The sequence below is a fragment of the Saccopteryx leptura genome, chromosome 2 (assembly GCF_036850995.1).
Source record: "Saccopteryx leptura isolate mSacLep1 chromosome 2, mSacLep1_pri_phased_curated, whole genome shotgun sequence".
Taxonomy (NCBI): Eukaryota; Metazoa; Chordata; class Mammalia; order Chiroptera; family Emballonuridae; genus Saccopteryx; species Saccopteryx leptura.
The window spans coordinates 89314628-89339042 of NC_089504.1; the positions used below are offsets into that span (position 1 = coordinate 89314628).

At 37.9% G+C, this 24415-nt stretch overlaps 1 protein-coding gene across 4 annotated transcripts in view; it reads right to left on the reverse strand.

Annotated features, from left to right (window-relative positions):
• LINGO2 (leucine rich repeat and Ig domain containing 2) overlaps positions 1–24415 on the reverse strand; it is an 828878-nt gene that overhangs the window by 214408 nt on the left and 590055 nt on the right. The window lies entirely within an intron of this gene.

The window sequence follows — 24415 nt, forward strand, 5'->3', positions numbered from 1 at the left end:
TCCTCTCTCCATGATGGGCTTTCCCTAGGTTCTTTCACATATCTAACAGCATGTCCTTAATGTGGAAATAAAACTTGAATCTGCATGCTTGATCCCACTTTTTCTATATTTTTTCTGATTAAGTGCAGAGTATGGTATAAAAAAGACCTAGGTTGGAGTAGTGGTTTGCCACTGTCTAACTGTGTGGTCTTAGAAAGTTCCTTCACCTTTCTTAGTTACATAGACAAAATGGGGGTGATGACGTCTAATCCTTGGAGCTCTTGTGATGGTTAAATGAGAGTATACGAGTGTAGGTGAATGCACGCAAGTGTTACTGCTATTATCATGTACCACTCCTGCCCCTACTGCTATAAATCAAAATTAGAGGTGATAAATTAGGAAGCTAAGGGAAAAAAATGCTAGACTAGAAGAGAGTAAAGAAACTCAGATCAGACAACAAGGTGGAAGGAAGAAAGTATAATATTTCAAAAGCCAAGAGAGAAACTTCAGTCATATAATATTCTCAATAAGGATCTCCATAAAAAAAAAATAACTAATTACAGTTTCACTGTCCAAAATCTCTACAGTAGAATATAATTAGATATTGAATTATAAAATGTCTGGAAAGCTCTGGCCAGATATTAGGTTTATTTAATAGTCACTGGATTATAGATGAAAAAAATATCCATGGAGATCAGTTAGTTCAACCCCTTTATTTCACAGATGAAGAAAGGTCTAGGAAGAGAAAGTAACTTGTACACAAAGACCCCACTGGTAAGTGACAGAACAGGCACAAGGATTAAGTTTCTTGATTCCTCAGTAAGGGCTTCTTTCTACCAAAAACTGAGGCTTCTCTTGGATGAAGAAAATGTAACCTGAAATAGCATGAGTTAGCATTGGTGATAATTGCTGTGTCTAAATTAAATTTTGTCATATAACACCAAACAGGTATGAATAAATCAAAACTTTTTAGCATTTCTTTTATATGTATAGAGGTAAATACCAGCCTTTAATCTCCCCCCACTTTGTTTTTCTTAGTTCCCTACTTACTACAGTACATAATTCTAAACCAAGACCCGATTTAAGGAGAAAATACTTATACAATCTCAGCTAAAAATGGGCAAGAGCTTTTGGATAGCAATTTATTCTTCCTGGAATATTTTGATCCAACACTGGCTTCTAGTCTTTTGGATTTGACCTCTCTACTCCAATGACCTGGCCTAAATCAGTGCTGACAATGAACTCTGGTGAGGTATTGAACATCTGTTCAACTTTATCTGTATCATCAGTGCCCAGAATAGGACAGATCCTCCTTAAGGGAATGAATCTAGTACCATTCCCTGGCTTCCCAAACTTACTTGATCTGTCTTTCAGTAACTAAATAACTAAGACTTACCAATTGCCTGAAATAAGACAATATAGGAAACATTTTTTTTTAAATAAATAGTTTTTATTAGTGATTCAGTTGCAAATTTGAAAATTTTCATTGACTGAAAGTGCAAATATTTGTAGTACATATATTACTGTTGATTGAAATAAATAATATAAAAAATAAGACAACTGAATTTTTAAAGTTTATCTTTATTTTATAAAATTAACAGCATTCATCACACTTGGAAAATAAAGAAAAGCACATAGGAGAAAAATATGCTTTTCTTGTTATAGAATGAGAAATAATTCTAACCAGATCTTTGATTTGACCCAGAACATCTGAATGTGTGTGGTATAACAACTTATATTGCAAAGAAATTTTAATTTAGTTGACTCTTGTCTCCCTCAAATACAAGAAGTCACAGAGTAACTTTACCAGACTACTTCATGTGTTTCAGGGTCACATAAATATATTTGCTGATCTTCAGGTAAACTCTAGGGGATTTTGTCAATTTGGACATTGATCCCCACGTGCAATAGAGGACTTTTCTAGATTTAGAGTTGTGCCTCAATTTTAAATGCTAGTTTGAACCCAAGACCCTCTAAGATAGACCTTAAGACTCCTCATCAGATTTTTGAAACTTGCTGCTTATTTTCTGATTCAACTGTACTTGTTCTGCTATTATCGCATTACATTTGGATTCAAAAAGGTCAGCTACTGATAAGTTTGATATTCACCTCTCCCTCTAGCTATTTGATTATAGAATTTATTTAAGTTTCACATGGAGGAGGATAGGTTGGGAGGCAGTATCAGTCTTGAGAAACTTGAAGTTCTTTTTCTTCATGATCTAAATGTTGTGAGCCTCTTACCATATGTACACTGGCAGTAATTTAATCTTTTAGGAGAATATGTAAAAATAGGACATTTATTCCTACCCCTAGCTTTCCCTAGTTGGGAAAGTGGGATTTATATTAATATAAACAACAATACCAGAAATCAGATCATAAAAGTCATTCATAAATATAATAATAGTTTGTGCCATAGTATAAAGAAAAGGTGGATGAGTTATCTTAAGGCTAGTTTGGCCAGAAATTGTGATAACAGAACAGAGTAAGACATTCTTGTTGATATGCAGAGATTGAAGAAGTTTAGATCCTGCATAATCCAGTTTGACTACAGGAGGAGGTTTATGCATATACATTTATTTCTATGCAGACATTCCAAAATAAGGCCCTATATCTATATTCGTTTCAGTTCTCTCTCTCTCCATATATAGCCTGCACAACAACTAACCTGCAATACCTGGGATTCCAACTCCTCAAACATGCCTGTGCTTTCCCAACTATGCCTTTGCTGACATTTCTTCCTTGTCTTCTCTTATGCTCTTAGCCCTCCCCCATATCTCCTCATAATGAAGAGTAAAAAGTAAATAAATTTGTTGTGCCGCTCACTCTAATAAGTAGACAGGGTGCTTGGGGATAATTTGTGGGAAAAGATTTTAAAGTCATTTCCAGCTTTTGAAATAAAAAAATAGTCCATGATTGGTTAGTGATATTCACCCAGGTGTGAGTTTGAAGTGCTAGTGCAAATCCCATGCATTTTGCCTACACTTTTCAAGGCTTAGAGAAAGGGCCTACCTGGGTCATAAAGTTTTTTTGGGTTCTTCTTAATCAGATGGGCATTTTTCCCTATGAAATCCCCACTGCATTTTTTATTAATTTTAAGTCACTTAACTTATTCCACTTTACATGCTTGTTCTTGGCTTATCACTAGTGATAGACTTAAGCTCCTTAAAAGTAAAGATTGTATCTAAATAATTTTTATCTCCCCCAAATGCCTGGCATAATAAGTGTATGCTTTATAAATATTTTATGAACTGAATATAATGTAGGGAAGGAGGATCTAAGACTGAAAAAGTAAATTGCAGATGGATTATATAGGCAAGAATAATAGAGTTCAGCTGGTAATTGTTCTACAAAAGTTTCAAGTGTATTAGTTGTAACCCTATATAGGATCAGGTGGTGGAGGGCAGAGGCCTTTAACATATTCTCACTCAGGTATTCCTTTAATAATAGGTTGCGACAAAATTTGCCAATGCATCACACTTCCAAGGGGTGGTCATGGAAATTTGCATTTTGAAAGGGATAAAAAGGGTTGAATCGAAAAGGACAGATACTTAGGATAAAATCCTGAGTTTTAAAAAGATAAGAACATCTCAGCACACTGATAGAAAGTGCATAGATTTTTGAGGATCTTGCCTTGAAATCCAAGATCAGACCTCCACTCCACGGCTTAGTTCTACTCCTGTGCACACTAAGTAACTTCTCTGAGATTGAATCTCTTCCACTATGAAAGATGTACAATCATTCCTAGTGCCAAAAAGTCAAATATACAGCTTAATGTTAGCAACTTATTTTAGTAAATTCACAGGCATGTAAAGCTTGCCTATGCACATATGATCTCTTTCCATGTTATGCTTCCATGCCATGTGTTTCTTGACACTGATTTTCTTTTCTAGTTTATTACACTGATTGAATTATTGAAAATCACTTCTAAATTTTTAGATATAGGTAGCCTACAAGTATTTAAATCAAGCTATACTTATTTGTAATTAGAATATAAAATGGGGTGCCTAAAAATCCCCAAACTTTATACAGCTTCATAAATATGATTTTCCTCTACTTTACTGTATCTTCCCATCAAAAGAGTGATTTAAAGATACTTTTTAAGGCAAGAAGGTGGGTGCAAAGGCTGTCAGAGTTATAACTGAAGTTATAACGTCAACTAGACACCTTTTATTTCTGTGGCCAGATCTTTAGATTTTCTGAGGTTACACGATTTGACAGATAAAAAATTTAAATACAATTTAAAATACATTAGCTAGTAACTACTTTACTCATTTTTACTCCTTTAATGTCAAAGCCCATCATTTTAATAAACCAGGTTTCTCACATGTAATAAAACTACCAATGCTTTTGTTTTCATATTTTGATGCAATGAAAAGATAGAGTTACGTCTGTTGCTCCATAAAGTGGAATGTACTTTGTGTCATTAAAGTCACAGAGAATCTCATGCCTTTCCTTTGGAAGATACAATTTTCAAGGGGAAAACAAAACTGACCTTGACCTGTTTGCTTTCAATGAGTGCTTATGTGAATAGCAACAGCAGACACTTGTTTCACCTGAGACATCACACCAACGTGAGCAGACACTCCTGTCCATCAAAACGTAATCTCCACATTTATAAAGAAAACTCAGTGAGCTGTGGGTAAGTCTTCCAGTCCAGACATTTTTTTTTAACATAAACATCCTAAGAATAAGCAACTTATATTTCACAAAATATAGAGGGAAGGCAGAAATAAGCATTTACCTCATTATATCAAATCACAAAGCAGCTGTCATTTCTTAAGAAGATTATTTTAACAAAATTGCTCAAGAAAGCTAAGATTGTCCTAATAAAAAGTAACTTTTGAAGAAGTTAAGAAGATAAAAGAACAAAAAAAATACAAAAGGATTTAGTTATGTTATTCTTTGAAAATGTATATTATTAAGGAAATACTAGATATATTAATAGTGTACTATATATAAATATTAAACAACTATGATGTATTCTATATTTAAATTTGGGAGAGGATCCAGTACTATGGTTTGTCATCAAAAACCAGAAAAGAATGACCTATTTTACATATTAAATGTCTGCTCCATATTTATAATTATGGAAATATATGTTAAAAATCCTATTAGAGATTCAAGTAGACCTGTCAATTAGAAGGATAATATATGAGCTCTGAAAAATGATCTGGACTAGAAATATGAAGTTCAAGTTAACAAGATACAGATAGTTTTAAAATTAAACCTAAGATATTATAAATATTACTTGCCAGGTAAAACTGCACACTGAGTGGAATTTGGAAGTATTAATTATGTTAGATCACTGAGATGAATGGCAGTGTGTTCAGAAACAAGCTCAGAGAGCACTGGTAGACAGCGCAGCAGTATGGGTCACAGAGCTCAGACTGCTTTTCAGTGAGATGAGGGTTTCTGTCCACCTCCATGCCACTCCCGCAATCTCCTTTCATGATCCAAGGCTTTCCCTGATTTTTAAAATGTTGGTGTCCCTTAGGGTTTGATATTAGGGCCTTTATATTCATTAAATTTTCTCCAAATATGATTTCATCAAATTTCACATTTTAAATGCCATCTGCAATTTATTAATATCCAAATTTAAATCTCCAATCTAGAACCATCACTTTAGACGTGACATTTCTTCTCAGATGTCTTACAATATAATCCAATATATTAAAATGACATGTCTAAAAATAACTCTCAGTAAATAGCACCACCATCTGTCCCATTCATCCAAATCAAGAATGACAGGACATTTCCCAGATCACTTTTTCTCCTTTACACACCACTACCAATCTCCCAACTTCTATCCACTCTCACTGGGTAATACAGCTCAAATCAAATTATTTATCATCTGTTCTGCCATACTGTAGTCTAAGCCAGTGGTCCTCAAGCCCTGGGCTATGGATCGGTACCAGTCCATGGGCCATTTGGTACCGGCCCACAAGAAAGAATAAATAACTTACATTATTTCTGTTTTATTTATATTTAAGTCTGAACAATGTTTTATTTTTTAAAAATGACCAGATTGGCCCTGGCCGGTTGGCTCAGTGGTAGAGCGTCGGCCTGGCGTGCAGAAGTCCAGAGTTTGATTCCTGGCCAGGGCACACAGGAGAAGCGCCCATCTGCTTCTCCACCCCTCCCCCTCTCCTTCCTCTCTGTCTCTCTCTTCCCCTCCCGCAGCCGAGGCTCCATTGGAGCAAAGATGGCCTGAGCGCTGGGGATGGCTCTTTGGCCTCTGCCCCAGGCGCTAGAGTGGCTCTAGTCGCAACAGAGCGACACCCCGGAGGGGCAGAGCATCGCCCCCTGGTGGGCAGAGCGTCGCCCCTGGTGGGCGTGCCAGGTGGATCCTGGTCGGGTGCATGCGGGAGTCTGTCTATCTGACTGTCTCTCCCCATTTCCAGCTTCAGAAAAATACAAAAAAAAAAAAAAAAAAAAAGACCAGATTCCCTTTGTTACATCCGTCTAAGACTCACTCTTGATGCTTGTCTCGGTCACGTGATACATTTATCCATCCCACCCTAAAGGCTGGTCCGTGAAAATATTTTCTGACATTAAACCTGTCCGTAGCCCAAAAAAGGTTGGGGATCACTGGTCTAAGCCACAGTTACGGTAGCTTGGACTACTGAACTCATTTCAAATTCTTCTCCTTATTTCTACTCTTGTCCTCCACAATCCATTTTTCACTTAGCAGCTAAGTAAAAAGTGTCAGGAGACTGAGAGAAGGCAGAATTTAAAAAAGCACAACACAAAAATTCACTCTCAAGGTATGTGAGTAAGCTCTTCAAATGCAAAAGTTAAAGTTGACACGGGAGCTGCAATAAACAGAGTGAGCTCTAAGGAGATGGCCATTGGAGAGCAGTTGCCAAGGTGATGTTCCTAATAGCAGTGGCATTTTAAAGACAGTGCCACCAACTCACATCTTACCACTGAAGAATTGCCTTTGTGGACTTAAAAAGTCAGAACTTTATAACCCTATGGCCAAATATTTGAGCTTTTAGGAAACAATTTGGCTGGTTCTGCTTGCATGAGCGAGTAGCTCTGCATTGTGAATTCTGACTTCAGCCTATGTGAGGACCTGCATTCCCTGTAGTGTTGGACCCGTGTGACTTGATTCACAAGTTTCTGTAAGCTCCAAAGAAAACTGAGGTAGTGATTCATGTCTTGTGACAGCACTTATTGAGTATATCTCATGACATCAACCATTGACAATGTCTAGTGACCCCACCTACTGATCCTAAATGAGCTGAGATGAAAAACCCTGGGAAAAGTATATAGTATATACTTATGGCTTTGTTTCCTTTACTAATCAATCCCCTTAATGGTCAGTTTGTGATTTTTGCCCTTAAAATTCTGCCCTACTCCCTGCTATGGAGCACATTTTCAGTTTGCACAAAAAGCTGTGCCTCCCTGATTTACAAACCATATAGGAATAAAAAAAACTCTCTCTTGTCTGTCAGAAAGGTCTCCTGGAGACATTTTATGATACCTTAGACCAGGGGTCCCCAAACTACGGCCCGCGGGCCACAGGTGGCCCCCTGAGGCCATTTATCTGGCCCCCGCCGCACACCTGGAAGGGGCACCTTTTTCATTGGTGGTCAGTGAGAGGAGCATAGTTCCCATTGAAATACTAGTCAGTTTGTTGATTTAAATTTACTTGTTCTCTATTTTAAATATTGTATTTGTTCCCATTTTGTTTTTTTACTTTAAAATAAGATATGTGTAGTGTGCATAGGGATTTGTTCATAGTTTTTTTATAGTCCGGCCCTCCAACGGTCTGAGGGACAGTGAACTGGCCCCCTGTGTAAAAAGTTTGGGGACCCCTGCTTAGACCACAAGGCTGTTTCATTCATGATGGTCACTGGTGAAGGAATAGGGATATTGGCATGCAGAGCTGGCAGCAGAAAGTACTGGATACCTTAGGCTTTAAGGAGCAAAAGGAAGTTGTCGGCAGAGATGACACCAAGGGTCTTGACAGGAGGAAAACAGTCTAAATTGAACAAATCCAATCAATCATTTATAAGAAGTAAAGAAGTGAGTTACTATACATATAATACTCCTGGACATTTTTATAAAACTAAGAATATAATGAGATTGGCTGGTTGCTCTTAATGTTATTGGACAAAGTGGTGAAAGAAAAGAATGAGGTCAGAGTTTCAAACTTCTAGCTCTAGCCTACACAAATGACCTGAGATTTTCTGTGTGTGTCCCAAGGAGACCCTTATCTCATGCAGCCATAGGGCTAAGCTTGTTTAAAATCAGAAGCAGAATCTCTTCCTGTGATTGGCTGAATTACAAAGCAAGTCTCCTAGTCATCAACGGTGCCTACTATTAAAGTGAAGCAGATTGATTGAAACAGAATGGGATTCTACAAATTGAAATGGGAATAAAGCTGGGGACAGTTAGCCCCTAAACTGTTGTGGATGCAAAAGGGGTTCTGTAATAAATCATACATTCCTAACTGGGCAAGTCATAGTGGTAGTCACACACCAGGCTTATAACTTATTCAGTAAAAGGTTTTAAAGTAAGTCCAGTCCATTATTCTTGTATATATAGAATAACATACTTTTGAAATGCCAGAAGTAATACTGCCAAAAGGGGTAAACACTCTCAAAAGAGCACACAAACCTTTAACTATCGTGTAATCCTATCCCTGCCTTGCTTTCTCCCAATGTCAAGTAATTGTTCTTGCTCCCCTCCTTAATTTCAAGTGCGTAAATTAAATAGAGAAAATTTTATTTTTGGAAGTATTTGAAATCTTTCTTCCCAGTATGATGTCAGTTTGGCTCAAACTCTTATCAAAATTTTCTACAGGTTTAAATGTTTCTTACTTTAACATTATGATGAGGCTGACCAGGAGGTAGTGCAGTGGATAGAGCATCGGACTGGGACACAGAGGACCTAGGTTCAAAATCCCAAGGTCACCAGCTTGAGCATGGGCTTATCTGGTTTGAGCAAGGCTCACTAGCTTGAGCAAGGGGTCATTTGGTCTGCTGTAGTGCCCTGATCAAGGCACATATGAGAAAGTAATCAATGAACAAATAAGGTGCCGCAATGAAAAATTGATGCTTCTCATCTCCTCCCTTCCTGTATGTCTGTCCCTCTCTGTCTCAGAAATAAAACAAAAAACAAACAAAAAAACATTATGATGAATCTTCTTTGCCACTGGAAGATACCTAGTAGATTCCCCACATTCAGAATAAGTGATCTCTCCAACTCCATCCAATGGGATGAAGTCTGCATTGCCTGAGGAAATTGCAGTATACTCACCTGGTACAGTTGCTGTGCCAGACAATGTGGACTTCCCTCAGACCCACATTCATCACTCATTTTTGCTTCTTTTTCTCTCTCTGTTTTTTTTTTTTTATATTAAGTGAGAGGTAGGGAGGCAGAGAGAAAGACTCCTGCATGCACCTCAACTGGGATTCACTTGGTAAGGCCATGGTGCCATCCTCAGCACCTGGGGCCAACTCACTCGAGCTATTCAAGCCATGGCTGTGGGAGGGGAAGACAGAGAGAGAGAGAGAGAGAGAGGGGGAGAGAGAGAGAGGAAGAGAGAGGAAGGAGGGGGAAGGGTGGAGAAGCAGATGGTTGCTTTTCCTGTGGGTCCTATCCAGGAATTGAACCCAGGACTTCCACACACTGGGTTGACACTCTACCACTGAGCCAACCAACCAATGGCCATCATTTTTGCCTTTTGACTTTAACTAGATTCAAGTCCTAGTAAGTCCTTAAAGGTGAGGTACAAAGTGTGACCTATGAGGAAGTGCTCTACAGTCTAAAAGAACTACTTTATTGTTCAAATTTATAAAGAGAAATCTGATGGATCAGAAGAATAAACATAGTTAAAATGGCCATAATACCCAAAGCAATATAGAGATTTAATGCAATCCCCATTAAAATTCCAATATCACTTTTTAAATAAATAGAACAAAAAAATCACCAGATTTGTATAGAACCATAAAAGACCACAAATAGCCAAAGCAATCCTGAGAAAAGGAACAAAGCTGGAGGTATACACTACCATTTTTCAAGTTATATTACAGAGCCACGATAATCAAAACTGTATAGCATTGGCAGAAAAACAGACATACAGACCAATGGAACAAGATCAAGAGCCGAGAAATAAAACTACAAATATATGGGCAAATAATATTTGCTGAAGGAGCCAAAACACACAACAGGGAAAGAAAGCATCTTCATTAAATGGTGCTGGGAAAATTATAAAGCCACGTGCAAAAGTCCCCATGCACAAAAATTAATTCAAAATGTATCAAAGACCTAAATAAAATATCTAAACCAATAAATTACATAGAAGAAAACATAAGTACTAAGCTTATAGATGTTAGCTGTAGAGAACATTTTATGACTTTGACCCTGAAGGCAAGGGATGTAAATGCAAAAATAAATGAATGGGACTATATTAAATTAAAAATCTCTGCACAGTACAGCAAAAGAAATTGACAACAAAACAAAAAGGCAGGCAACCAAATGGGAGCTGATGTTCATAAACAACAGCTCTGACAAGGGGTCAATATCCAAAATATATAAAAAAAAATTCACAAAGCTCAGCAACAAACAAACAAGCAATCTAATTAAAAAATGAAGAGAGGACCAGAACAGACACTTCTCTTATGAAGACATACAAACAGCTAATACATATATGAAAAGATGCTCACATTTGCAAGCTATTTGAGAAATGAAAATTAAAACTACAATGAGATATTATCTCACATCTGTTAGATTGGCTGTTATCAACAAGACAGGTAATAACAAGTATTGGAAAGGTTGTGGAAAAAAGGAACACTCATTCACTGCTGGTGGGAATGTAAATTGGTAGAGCCATTATGGAAAACAGTATGGTAGTTCCTCAAAAAATTAAGAATAGAGCTACCATAAGATCCAGCAATCCCTCTACTGGGTATCTACCTGAAAAACATAAAAACACTGGTATACAAAGACACATGCAACCCATTATTCATGGTGGCCAAGACATAGAAACAACTAAGTACCCCTTGATAAAGTATTGGATAAAGAAGATGTGGTACATATATACAATGGAATACTACTCAGCCACAAGAAATGATGATTTATTACCATTTACGACAATAAGGATGGACCTTGAGAATACTATTCTAAGTGAAATGAATAAATCAGAAAAAGCTAAGAACTATATGATTTTACACATAGGTGGGATATAAAGACGAGACTCATGGACATAGATAAAAGTGAAGTGGTTACCAGAGGGAGGAGGATTATGGGGAGGGGAGTATAGGGGGACAAATATACAATGATGGAAAAATGAGTTGACTTTGGGTGATGGGCACACAATTCTATCAACAGTTCAAGTGCTATAGAGATATTTACATGAAATCTGTGTGTTCTTATGGACCAATGTCACCCCATTAAATTAAAAATTTAAATAACAAAAAGAGAAACCTGGAGAATATATATAGAAATAAATTTGAGAAATAAATGTGGAAAGAACATAAGGTTGAATCTGGCTGGATTTCTTAATGAGTTTAGCAGAGATTCTGCATGTAATGTTTCAGGTCAGGGAGTTAGGAAAGGCTTTAACAATGGTTGGTTTGCTGTAACACAGACCAAAAGGTGACCAACAATGAATAAATTAGAAATTCCAGACCTATGTTGGTTTAATATAGAAAGAGAGATTTAAAGATTTATGGAGACTGTATTGTTAGAGTGGACTTGTCATTGAAGATCTCATTACCTACCTTAACCAGGTGATGACACAGTGGATATAGCATTGACTTGGGATGCTGAGGACCCAGTTTCAAACCGCTGAGGTCACTGGCTTGAGCTCAGGCTTACCATTTTGAGTGTGAGATCACCAGCTTGAATGTGGTATCATAGACATGATCCCATGATTTTTGGCTTGAGCCCAAAATTCACTGGCTTGAACCCAAGTTCGCTGGCTTGAGCTCAAGGTGGCTGGCTAGAGCAGGGACTATTGGCTTAGCTGGAGCCCCCTAGTTAAGGCGTGTATAAGAAGCAATCAAGGAACAGCTAACTTGATGCAACTATGAGTTAGTGCTTCTCATCTCTCTCCCTTCCTGTTTGTCTATCTCTGTCTCTCTATTTATCTCACAAAAAAATAAAATAAAAAACAACCTTGTAGCCTACATTGAAAGGGTTCAGCAGACTTTATCCCTCAGCTCTACTGTAAGGAAACAAATATGTAAGCAGAACCCTGGCATTTTAAAAGAGCTCTGTGATCATTATGTTCTATAGACATGTGGAAACTAAAGTCAACAAATTGAAAAATGTAAATGAAAGGGCTATAATTGAATTCTGGGTGGCAGAAGTCAAGTGGCAGCATTCAACTGCCTAAAACAAAATGAACTTAGTTATTGTAATGGACAAACAAAGTCAAAGCAGAAAGCCAGACCTAGGAGGGAAATAGATAGGAGGCGAAGTAAACCCTTACTGGATCTATATAAGCAGAAATGAGCTAGGTCAACCAAACACAGTCTAATCTGAATTATAAAAATAAGCCCCAGCTTCTCAATCAATTCCAAGAATTAAGTCATTTTGCAAAAGTCCTTGAATAAAGGGGAGGACAGGTCCCCTTGAGAAAGGACCCGAGTCCACTGCCCAAAATCACACCATCAATTCTTTCTTCCAGTCTTCCCTAAATGTATCTATAGCCTTTACCAAGATAACTATGACTGGGGATAATTGGGCCTTTCGGGGACTACTAGACTCTAGCTCTGAACTGACACTAATTCTAGAAGACCCAAAAAATCACTGTGGTCCACCTGTCAGAGTACTGGCCTTGGAGGTTATGTGATCAAAGAAATTTTAGCTTAGGTCACAGTGGGCACAGTGAGTCCCCAAAACCATTCTGTGGTTATTTCCCCAATTCTGAAATATATACAAAATTAGAACTAGATGTACTTACAAGCTGGCATAATCCTCACATTGGTTTCCCTACCTATAAAGTGAGGGCTATTATTGCGGTTGTCAAGACCAAGTAGACGTCGTTAGAACTACCTTTGCCAAGGAAAATAGTAAAACAAAAGCAATTCTGTATTGCTAGGACTTCAGAGATTAGTGCCACCATCAAGGACTTGAAGCATACAGGGGTTGGGATTCTCACTACGCCCCATTCAACTCTTCCATTTGGTCTCTACAGAAGGCAGATGGATCTTTGAAAATGACACTGTATTATCATGAACTTAACCAGGTGGTGACTCCAGTTTCCACTCTGTTGTACCAGAGGTGGTTTTTTTGTTTCAGCAAATTAACACATCCCTGATACCTAGTATGTAGCTATTAACCTGGCCAATGCTTTTCCCTCCATACTTATCAATAAGGCCCATTAGAAGCCTTATTGGCAAGGCCAGTGATAGAATTTCACTATCTTAAGTTGTGAATATATCAACTCTACAGCCCTATGTTATAATACAGTTCACAGGGATACCTTCCATAAGATAGCACAGTGATTCATTACATTGAGCAAGAAGTAGCAAATACCATAGAATTCTTGGTAAGATATTTGTGTGTCAGAGGGTGCTAATAAAGTTGACAAAAATTCAGGGGCCTTCTATCTCAGTTAAAATTCTAGGGATCCAGCACTGGCTGGTTGGCTCAGTGGTAGACTGTTGGCCCAGTGTGTAGATGTCCTGGGTTTGATTCCTGGCCAGAGCATACAGGAGAAGTGCCCATCTGCTTCTCCATCCTTCTTTCTCTCCTTCCTCTATATGTCTCTCTTCCCCTCCTGCAGCCAAGGCTCCACTGAAGCAAAGTTGGCTCAGGTGCTGAGGATGGCTCCATGGCCTCCACCTCTGGTGCTAGAATTACTCTAGTTGCAATGGAGCAATGCTCCAGATGGGCAGAGCATCACCCTTTAGTGGGCTTGCCAGGTGGATCCTGGTAGGGCACATGTGGAAGTCTGTCTCTCTGCTTCCTCACTTCTCACTTCAGAAATATAAAAAAAAAATTCTAGAGATCCAGTGGCATAGGGAATATTGACATATCCCTCCTAAGCTGAAGGATAAGTTGTTGCACCTGGCCCCTCCTATGACCAAAAAGAGGCACAATGTCTGGGGGGCCTCTGAATTTTAGAGGCAGTATATTTCTTATTTGGATGCAAAAAAGCTGATACTATTAAGTGGTGCCTAGAACAAGAAAAGGTTCTACAATGGGTTCAGGCTGCTGGGTGAGCTGTCTGACAATTGATATGTATGATCCAGCAGATCCAATGGTGCTTGAAGTGTCAGTGGCAGATGGCAATGCTGTTTGGAGCCTTTGACAGGCTCCTATAAGTGAAACAAAATCCAGATCCTTAGAATTTTGTAATAAAGCCCTGCCATCCTTTGTGAAAAACTATTTTCCTTTTAAGATACAACTATTGTCCTGCTACTGGGCCTTAATAGAAAATGAACCTTAACCGTGGCCACCAAGTTACCATGAAACTTGAGCTGCCATTATAAAGTGGGTGTTATCTGACCCATCAAACCATAAAGTTGGGCATGTACACAACATTCTATCATTAAATGGAAGTGTTATATACATAATCAGGTCCAAAAAGGCCCTGAAGGTACAAGTTATATGAAGAAGTGGCCCAAATGCCCATAGTTCCCACTCCTGCTATCTTACCTTCTCTCTCCCAGCCTGCATGTATGCCCAACCTCATGGCAAGTTCTCTAGGACCACCTGACTGGGGAAGAGAAGACTCGAGCCTGGTTTACAGGTGGTTTTGTACAATATGAAGACACAATCTAAATGTGGACAGTTGTAGCATGACAGCCCCCTTCTAGGACATTTCTAAAGAACAGAGGTAAAGGTAAATCCTCCCAGTGGGTAGAACTTTGAGCTCTGGATGTTTATTTTGCTTGGAAGTTAAAATTTTAAGATATATAATTATATACCAATGCATGGACCATCTCTAAGTCCACAGATGGTTTGGCTAGATGATTAGGAACTTGAAAGAAACATGTTTGAAAAATTGGTGATGAGAAAATGTTTGGAAAAGGTTCGCAGATAGGTCTTTCTGAATGGACAAGGAACATGAAGATATTTGTGTCCCATTTGAAAGCTCACCAAAGGGTAATGTCAGCAGAGGGGCATTGAATATAGTATTCCCCTGTTATCTGTGGTTCATTTAGGAGAGATTCTGCATGTAACACTGACGCTCAGAGTTAGGAAGGGCTCTAACAATAGTTATTTTGCTGTAGCCATAGTTTCAGTTACCTGTGGTCAACCACATCTGAAAATATGAAATGGAAAATTCCAAAAATCACAAATTCTTAAGTTTGAAACTGTCTTTCTGAGTAGTGTGATGAAATCCTGTGCTCTCTTACTCTATCCTACCTGGGACTTTTTTCTTTTGTTCAATATTTCTACTTCGTATACACTACTTTCCCATTAGTTCCTTAGTAGCTGTCTCAGTCATCATATCAACTATTATGCTATCACAGTGCTCAAGTAACCTTTATTTTATCTAATAATGGCCTTAAAGTACAAGAGTAGTGATGTTGGCGACTCGGATGTGCCAATGGGAAGCCATGAAATGCTTCTTTAAGTGAAGAGGTGAAAGTTCCAACTTAACAAGGAAAGAAAAAAATAACGTTGATGTTGCTAAGATTAACAGTAAGAATAAATCTTTTATCCATGAAATTGTAAGGAAGGAAAAAGAAGTTTGTATTAGTTTGCTGAAAGAAAAAGAGACCACATTAACATAACTTTTATTACACTGTTATAATTGTTTTATTATGAGCTATTATTGTTAATCTCTTACTGTGCATAATTTATAAATTATACTTTATCATAGGTATGTGTATATAGGAAAAATCATAGTATATATAGGGTTTGATACAATTCACCGTGTTAGGCATCCACTGGGAGTTTTAGAACATATGCCTCCTGTGCTAAGGGGGAATACTATAACCAAATGGATAGAAAGACCTATTCTGTGGATACCAGTCAGATTATTTCCCTAGCCATTCCTGTCATATCCCAATGGGCCCATGGACAATGGCCATGTAGCAGGATGGAATTTATAGATGGGCTTAACACATAGACTTCATTCAACAAGGTTAACTTGGCTACAACCACCACTGAGTGCCCAATCTACCAGCAGCAGAGACTGAGGACCAACACTGCGTCTCCAATATGGCATCATTTCCTGGGGTAATCATCCATCTACTTGGTGGTAGGTTAGTTATTACATACATCATAGAAGAGTCAGTGTTTTGTTCTTACTGAAACAGACAGTCTAGAAATAAATTTGTCTTCTCTGCATGTTACGCTTCTGCTAAAATTACCATCTGTGGACTTAGAGAATGCTTCTTCATCATAATATTTTACACAATATTGCTCCTGGTCAAGGAACTCAGCCTGTGTTCATGGAATTCATTGGTCTTACTATGTTTCTCACCATCCTGACAGGTAGCTTGGCAGGATGATGGAATAGTCTTTTGAAGACTCAGTAATAATATTTCCAGGTAGTTGGGAGTACCTTGTAAGGTTGGGGCAAGGTTATTCAAAAGACTGTGTATGCTTTGTTTTCTTTTTTTTTTTTTAATTTATTTTATTTTATTTATTTATTCATTTTTAGAGAGGAGAGAGAGAGGGAGAGAGAGGAGAGAGAGACAGAGAGAGAGAAGGGGGAGGAGCTGGAAGCATCAACTCCCATATGTGCCTTGACCAGACAAGCCCAGGGTTTCGAACCGGCGACCTCAACATTTCCAGGTCGACGCTTTATCCACTGCGGCACCACAGGTCAGGCAACTGTGTATGCTTTGAATTAGCATCCAGTATATGGTGATGTTTCACTGATAATCAGAATTTATGGTATCAAGAAGTAGAAATGGGAATAATACCATTCACTATTACCCTAGTGACTCACTAGCAGAACTTTTGTTTCCTGTTCCTGTGCCCTTATGCTCCACTGTTCTGGAAGTCTAGTTCCAAAAGAAGAAATGCTTTCACTAGGAGATACATATACCCATGTCTCTGTTTCTATTTTTTCATCAGTTTAATTTGTTCATTAAATTTCACATGTAAGTGAGGTCATATGATATTTGTTTTTCTCTGACTGGCTTATTTCACTTAGCATCATAATCCCCAGGCCTTTTTTTAACATAAAAAAAAAACAGTAAATATTTGATGGAAAATACCTTTTTAATGTCTTAATTGTTTAATTATTCTTATAATAAATAAAACATCAGTTTTTTTTATAATGGTAGACATGACCTTTTAAATTTTTGATATTACTAGAGAAAAAGTAGATATAATCTAAGTTTACCTAATGATAAAAATAAAAATAATATATTTCCTTTACTTTAAAAAATACTCTGGTGGCCCTGGCCAGTTGGCTCAGCGGTAGAGCGTCGGCCTGGCGTGCGGGGGACCCGGGTTCGATTCCTGGCCAGGGCACATAGGAGAAGCACCCATTTACTTCTCCACCCCCCCCCCCCTTCCTCTCTGTTTCTCTCTTCTCCTCCCGCAACCAAGGCTCCATTGGAGCAAAGATGTCCTGGGCGCTGGGGATGGCTCCTTGGCCTCTGCCCCAGGCGCTAGAGTGGCTCTGGTCGACAGAGCGACGCCCCTGAGGGGCAGAGCATCGCCCCCTGGTGGGCAGAGCTTCGCCCCTGGTGGGCGTGCCGGGTGGATCCCGGTCGGGCGCATGCGGGAGTCTGTCTGTCTCTCCCCGTTTCCAGCTTCAGAAAAAAAATACACACAAAAAAAAATACTCTGGTATATCTTGGGTTTCATATGGTCAGAAGAGTCTCCAGACAATTTATATAAAATATATCATTTAACACCTATGAATTAGACAAGCTCAATGTAAGAAACTTAATGTGAGAGTGTTTTCCTGTTTATTTAAGAAATTAACATTTTCAGAAAATAGAAATAAAATTCATCTAAGATTTATAGCTACTATTAGGTCCTCAGTAAAACCTCATTGCTGCTAAATGCTTTATATACATAATCAAATTTATCCTTATAAAAACCCTGGAAAATAGATATCATTCCCATTTTATAGGTAAAGAAAATAAACCTCAGAAAGTTAATAACCTTGTTCAAGATCACTTTGATACCTAATATCAAAGTAAGCTGGGGTCTGAAATTAGCCCAGTCTAACTCAAGATCCTTGGTTTTCATCATCTGATCTAATTAACTTTTTCCAAAGATTAAAAGCAAACAAATCATCAAGTAAATTTGAACACTACTTAATATCTCTCCCTGAACTTCTTTGTTTTTTTTTTCTTTTGTTTTTACTTCAATAGCATCTGCAATGATTTAGAAATCTCTATTTCTACTTAAAGACATAGCTAAAAATTATAAACGGTGCCTTGTCCACATGTATACCATATAGGAGACAAGTAAAAAATGACTTTCCAGTATAATTAGTCAATGATAGTGCTGGAAATTACAATTTTAAAATTCTGCTTATCTCATCATAAGCAAAATTGATGTATTTTTTTTTCATGAGGCCACTTTTCATAGTTGAATCCAATATAAGTGATGCAGTGCAATAATATAATTTTCTTTCATTATCTTCTCTTTTTTTGTTTTGTTTTGTATTTTATCAAAGTTAGAAGTGGGGAGGAAGTCAAACAGATTCCCGCATGTGCCTGACCAGGATCCACCCAGCATGCCTACCAGAGGGTGATTCTCTGCCCATCTGGGGTGTTGCACCACTGTGGCTGGATCCATTCTAGCACCTGAGGTGGAGGCCACAGAGCCATCCTCAGCGCCCAGGCCAACTTTGCTCCAATGGAGCCTTGGCTGCAGGAGGGGAAGAGAGAGACAGAGAGGAAGGAGAGGGGGAGGGGTGGAGAAGCAGATGGGCGCTTCTCCTGTGTGCCCTGGCCAGGAATTGAACCCTGGACTTCCACATGCTAGGCCACACTCTACCACTGAGCCAAATGGCCAGGGTCCCTCATTCTTTTTTTTTTTTTTAATTTTTATTTATTTTTATTCAATTTATTGGGGTGACATTGATTAATAAAATTAGATAGGCTTTAGGTGTACAATTCTATAATAAACCATCTGTACATTGCATTGTGTGTGTTCACCAGCTCAAGTCAAGTCTCCTTCCATCACCATTTATCTACCCTTTACCTTCTTCTACCTCCTGTACCCCTCTCTCCCTCTTGTAATCACCATACTGTTGTCTGTGTCAATGAGATTATTTTTCTTTGCTTAATCCCTTCATTTTTTCCCTCAAAATCCTTAAACCCCATCCCCTCTGACAGCTGTCAGTCTGTTCTCTGCCTACAAGTCTGTCTCTATTTTGTTTGTTAGTGTATGTTGTCATTAGATTCCACATATAAGTGAAATCACATGGTACTTGCCTTCCTCCGATTGACTTATTTCACTTGGCATAACATTCTTCAGGTTTATCCAGGCTGTTTCAAAATGTAAGATTTCCTTCTTTTTTAGGGCTGATTAGTATTCCATTGTGTAAATTTACCACAGTTTTTATCTACTCACTGACTAATGGGCACTTTGTCTGCTTCCAAAAATTATATACTATGTAAATAATGCTGAATAAACATAGGGGTGCATATATTTTTTAGAATTATCTTTCAGGTTTCTTTGGATATATTTCCAAGAATGGAATTGCTAGGTCATAAGGCAGTTTTATTTTTAATTTTTTGAGGACCGTCCATACTGTTTACTATAGTGGCTGCACCATAAATAAGTTATAAAACTCAACACCAAAAAAATCCCCAAAGCAATAACAAAAATGAACAAATTAAGAAATGAGCATAAAACCTGAATAGATACTCTCCAAAGAAGACATACAGATGGCCAATAGACATATGAAAAGATGTTCAAAGTAACTAATCATCAGAGAAATTTAAATTAAAACCATAATGAGCTATCACCTCAAACCGTCAGAATAGTTATCATCAACAAATAACAATTACTGCAGAGGATGTGGAAAAAAAAAAAGAGAACCCTTGTAACCTCAGTCTTTGATTTATGACTTATAGCCTTGCTCTGAAAAGTAGACATTTTTCAGTGACTCATTAAAATAATCATAAATTTTATTCCACTTTTTTCTGTAGTAGTACTCATGTCCCTCAGCCTTTTTTAAGAACATCATGTAAAAAATTACATTATATAAAAGATTAATGAGGCCCTGGCTGGTTGGCTCAGCGGTAGAGCGTCGGCCTGGCATGCGGAGGACCCAGGTTTGATTCCCAGCCAGGGCACATAGGAGAAGCACCCATTTGCTTCCCCACCCCCCCTCCTTCCTCTCTGTCTCTCTCTTCCCCTCCCGCAACCAAGGCTCCATTGGAGCAAAGATGGCCCGGGTGCTGGGGATGGCTCCTTGGCCTCTGCCCCAGGCGCTAGAGTGGCTCTGGTCACGGCAGAGCGACGCCCCGGAGGGGCAGAGCATCGCCCCCTGGTGGGCAGAGCATCGCCCCTGGTGGGCGTGCTGGGTGGATCCCGGTCGGGTGCATGCGGAAGTCTGTCTGACTGTCTCTCCCTGTTTCCAGCTTCAGAAAAATACAAAAAAAAAAAACAAAAAAAAGATTAATGATGCTAATATTAGTAAGTATGTAAATTGCATAGTAATTCTAAATAATGTATATAAACTAACACATTAATTGCCACTTTAAAGAAATTTAAATTAATAAAGTCTGCAGTAGTTTGAAATATCCAAAAAGCAAAATTTTCTCTTACATTTCACAAATGAAAAATCAAAGGACAGGGAAAAGTATTGCCGCCACCTCCAATATGTAAGAACCATTATATGTCCAAGAAAATGATGGGTTATTTCTCCCCTTATGGTCAGTTTTATTAAAAGTTTGTCCCTTCACTATCTGTGATCCTTAAAAAGGCCTAGCTTCTAGGAGGGAGTGGTGTGTTCAACCATGCCTGAAGCTCTTTTTCAGGTTAGTTATGGGCCAAAAAAACTTAGAGCAGCCTTGCTGAGTGCATCATCATCCGCCTTTGTAGAGTCAGAGCCACCATTTAACAACTCACTGATACAGGGTCTTGAACCTTGCAGTGCCTATATTGGCATGTCAGTTATTATTAAAATAGTATCCAGAGTCATAACCTTGACCAATTGGCAATTTGCTTTTGGAAAAAGAAATCTTAGCTTCCAACAGCTTTCCAGGGATGGTTGCAACACAGATTACATGCACCCTTATTTAAGATACACACACACACACACACACACACACACACACACACACACACAGTGGGTACACATGCACATGGAATAAGGTCTACTTAAAATATAATATGAATGCAATATATCCTTCTTTTAAATTTATTCTATTTTTCTATTCATCCAGTTATGAAACAGCCTGGTATCAGCTGCATTACTGGTTATTCCCTGGGGCACAAATGTAGAATACAAAACTGATAAGAGGAATGTAAATTTTAATTAAGGGCAGAAAGTGAAGCATTTCCAATGGTTAACAATAGAAATGTTATATTCTTTACTTGGCTCTTTTCATTGAATTGATTTCTTCCTACTGTGAGATTTCATTTAAAAAGAAAGAAATATTATTGCCAGAAAGTTTTACAGAAACTGCTTGCAAAATACCTTTCTTAATTTCCAATATGCACATTTCAATGTGTCACAAAAGTTTAAAAATAAGGGAAAATACAATGAGCACTACAAGTGTAAGCATATAGATACCTATTTTTCCATTTGGGATTGTGGGGAGCAGCAAAATTAGGTCATTCTGAGTCATCCAAAGAACCATTGAACTTAATAATGCAGTTGAATAACATTTAGTCCTGTGATTAGTAATGGAAAATATTTATACCATACCATTCAAATTGCCTTACAAACACTTCTCTTAAATTTCTTGAAATGTCTTTGAAATAAAAATTGTTTTTTACACAAAAATGATAGGCATGCAGATATATAAAATAATACCAAGGTAACCTTGGTCCCACATGCAAACAAAATCTTAATGTTCCATCTAAAAACATCTAAATCTTGAACACCCAAAAAGTTGGACTTAAAAACCAGCAGATATCAGAAGAAAATAAAACTTTTGTATTAGTGTGAAAAGCTCCTTAACATTCTCTATAGGCATTGAGCCTAGAGAGGCCAGAAAAGGATGATCACTGGCAACCAGAAACACTTCGCACAATTCCGAAAAACTGGAAAGCTTAATCTGTAACACAAACTCAGAGGTGTTGGCTGAACGAACCAGATATAATTAAAGCATATGATAGAGTGATGTTTGCAAGCTAATTAAATGATCTTTTATGGTCACTTAAAATTCCTCAGGTGCCTTCATATTTTAAAAAGCCACCTTTCTTATCACTTATTTGTTTGAACACACACTCATCTTTTAAGTATCATTTCTTGTCTTTTCTTTCTATTCTGTCCTCACTCGGTGCCCTTGGCCATAAAATTCTCTCTCACTGCAAGTCATTTTCCATCTGGCAAACTTCTATTCAAACCTCAAAACCTAACTCAAATTAAATATCTTGGAAGCTCTCTTTAATTCAAGACAGCTACCACTATCCTTGAATTTTCCCCATAGTATTTTGTACATACATTGCCTATATTATTTAACAAACTGGTAATCATCTAGTTAACCTTCTATCTTCCATATTATCTTGTAAGCTCCATAAGAGCAGAGTGATTTTTAGTCATGTGTATATCTATAATGCCTATTATAGAGCTTAGCACACAGCAGAAAAATCAAGATTATTTTCTTAAGCAAATGAAAAATGTTCTTTGCTAGTTTCTTTATTCCATAATATAATAAATATAACCATTAATTATCAAAAATATAAAAATTAGAGCTCATATTGGAAACATATAATCTTGATTCCAAAAACCAGTAACATTCAAATTAATTTGGGTTAGTATCCTAATGCAAAAATTTGCCTTGGCTTTTCAACATGGATGAGAAAAGGAAGTTTGCTTTAGCTAATTAGAGAAAAGTTAACTTATTTGTCCTGATATTAGCTGGAGTTGGGAAATGGAACAAACTCTCATTTACTGATAACTCTGAAACTATGGGCCTGGCTCTTACTTTACAATTCTTAGAAATGGGCATTTTACTAATTATTATCCTGCCTCCTTTCAGTGGTTGTCACCTGGGGGCAGAACTGCCTACTACAGGAGGGGGATTTGCAAATATGGAACAGGTATATAGTTGTCACAAGATTGTTGTATGCATTTAATAGCCAGGAGCTAGAAATGCTCAGTGTCCTGCAATGCTTGAAAAGCCCACACACAAAAAATGTCCATCTAAAACCATAATACATTATTTAATAATTCAAGTAATTCAAGAGTCATTTTGTACTGATTTGTATTGCTACTTCTGCAGGCTTGATTACACTATGGAATACTTTCTAACCTCCTCATGTCAGTCTATGCAGGTAATGGTATTTCATTGTCAAGTATAATCCTTAGCTAGAATTGTTAACCAAGTACTACTCTTACTGGAAAATTGTAAGGAAAAAAAATAGATACACTTTAGCACATTTCCTGGTTGCCATGAAACCAAGAAGGAATTCATGGATAGATTACTAATAGAAAGTGTCTTTGTTGCTTAACTTTCTATTTTTTTGCATACTTCACAAGACCAGTTATTTTCTTTGAAAATTATTCCGGTTTCTTTCTTCCTCTTTTGCAATTAAAGTTGCATACCATACATTATTAGTATATATGGTTAATGATACGGTGTTTCAAGAAATCCCTAATAAAGTTACCCTTTAAGAGTTAAACAGTAGCCTGACCAGGTGGTGGTGCAGTGGATAGGTCGTCAGCCTAGGATCCTCAGGACCCAGGTTTGTAACCCTGAGGTTGTCAGCTTGAGCACAGGCTCACCCAGCTTGTACATGGGTTTACCAGCTTGAGTGTGGGATCACTAGCTTGAGCATGGGGTCATCAACTTGAGCATGGGATCATAGACATGATCCCAAGGTCACTGGCTTGAGCAAGGGGTCATTGGCTTGGCTGGAGTACCCCGGTCAAGGTCCATATGAGAAAGTAATCAATGAACTATTAAAGTGCTGCAACTGTGAGTTAATGCTTCTCATCTCTTTTCCTTCATGTCTTTCTGCTCCTATATCTCTCGCAAAAAAAGTAAAAACAATAAAGCCAACCCATGAAATCAGAAATGTATTGTTTCCTTAAAGTAAGTAATTTAAATAGAAAAATAAATTTAGGCCATGACTGGGTTGTTAAGTGGGTAGAGTATTGTCCCAGCACACTGAGGTTGTGGGTCTATCCCCAGGGTCAGGGCAGGTATGATAATCAATGATTGCACAACCAAGTGGAACAACTAAGTGAAACAATGATTGATGTTTCTGGACCCCCCCCCACACACATTCTCTGTTCCTTTCTCTCTCTCTCTTTATCTCTTTCTCAAATCAATGGAAAAAAATTAAATTATTTTCATGAGGTTTGTTGTAGATAGTAATGGGTTTGAATCCTAACTACAAGCTATATGGCATTGGGTGAGTA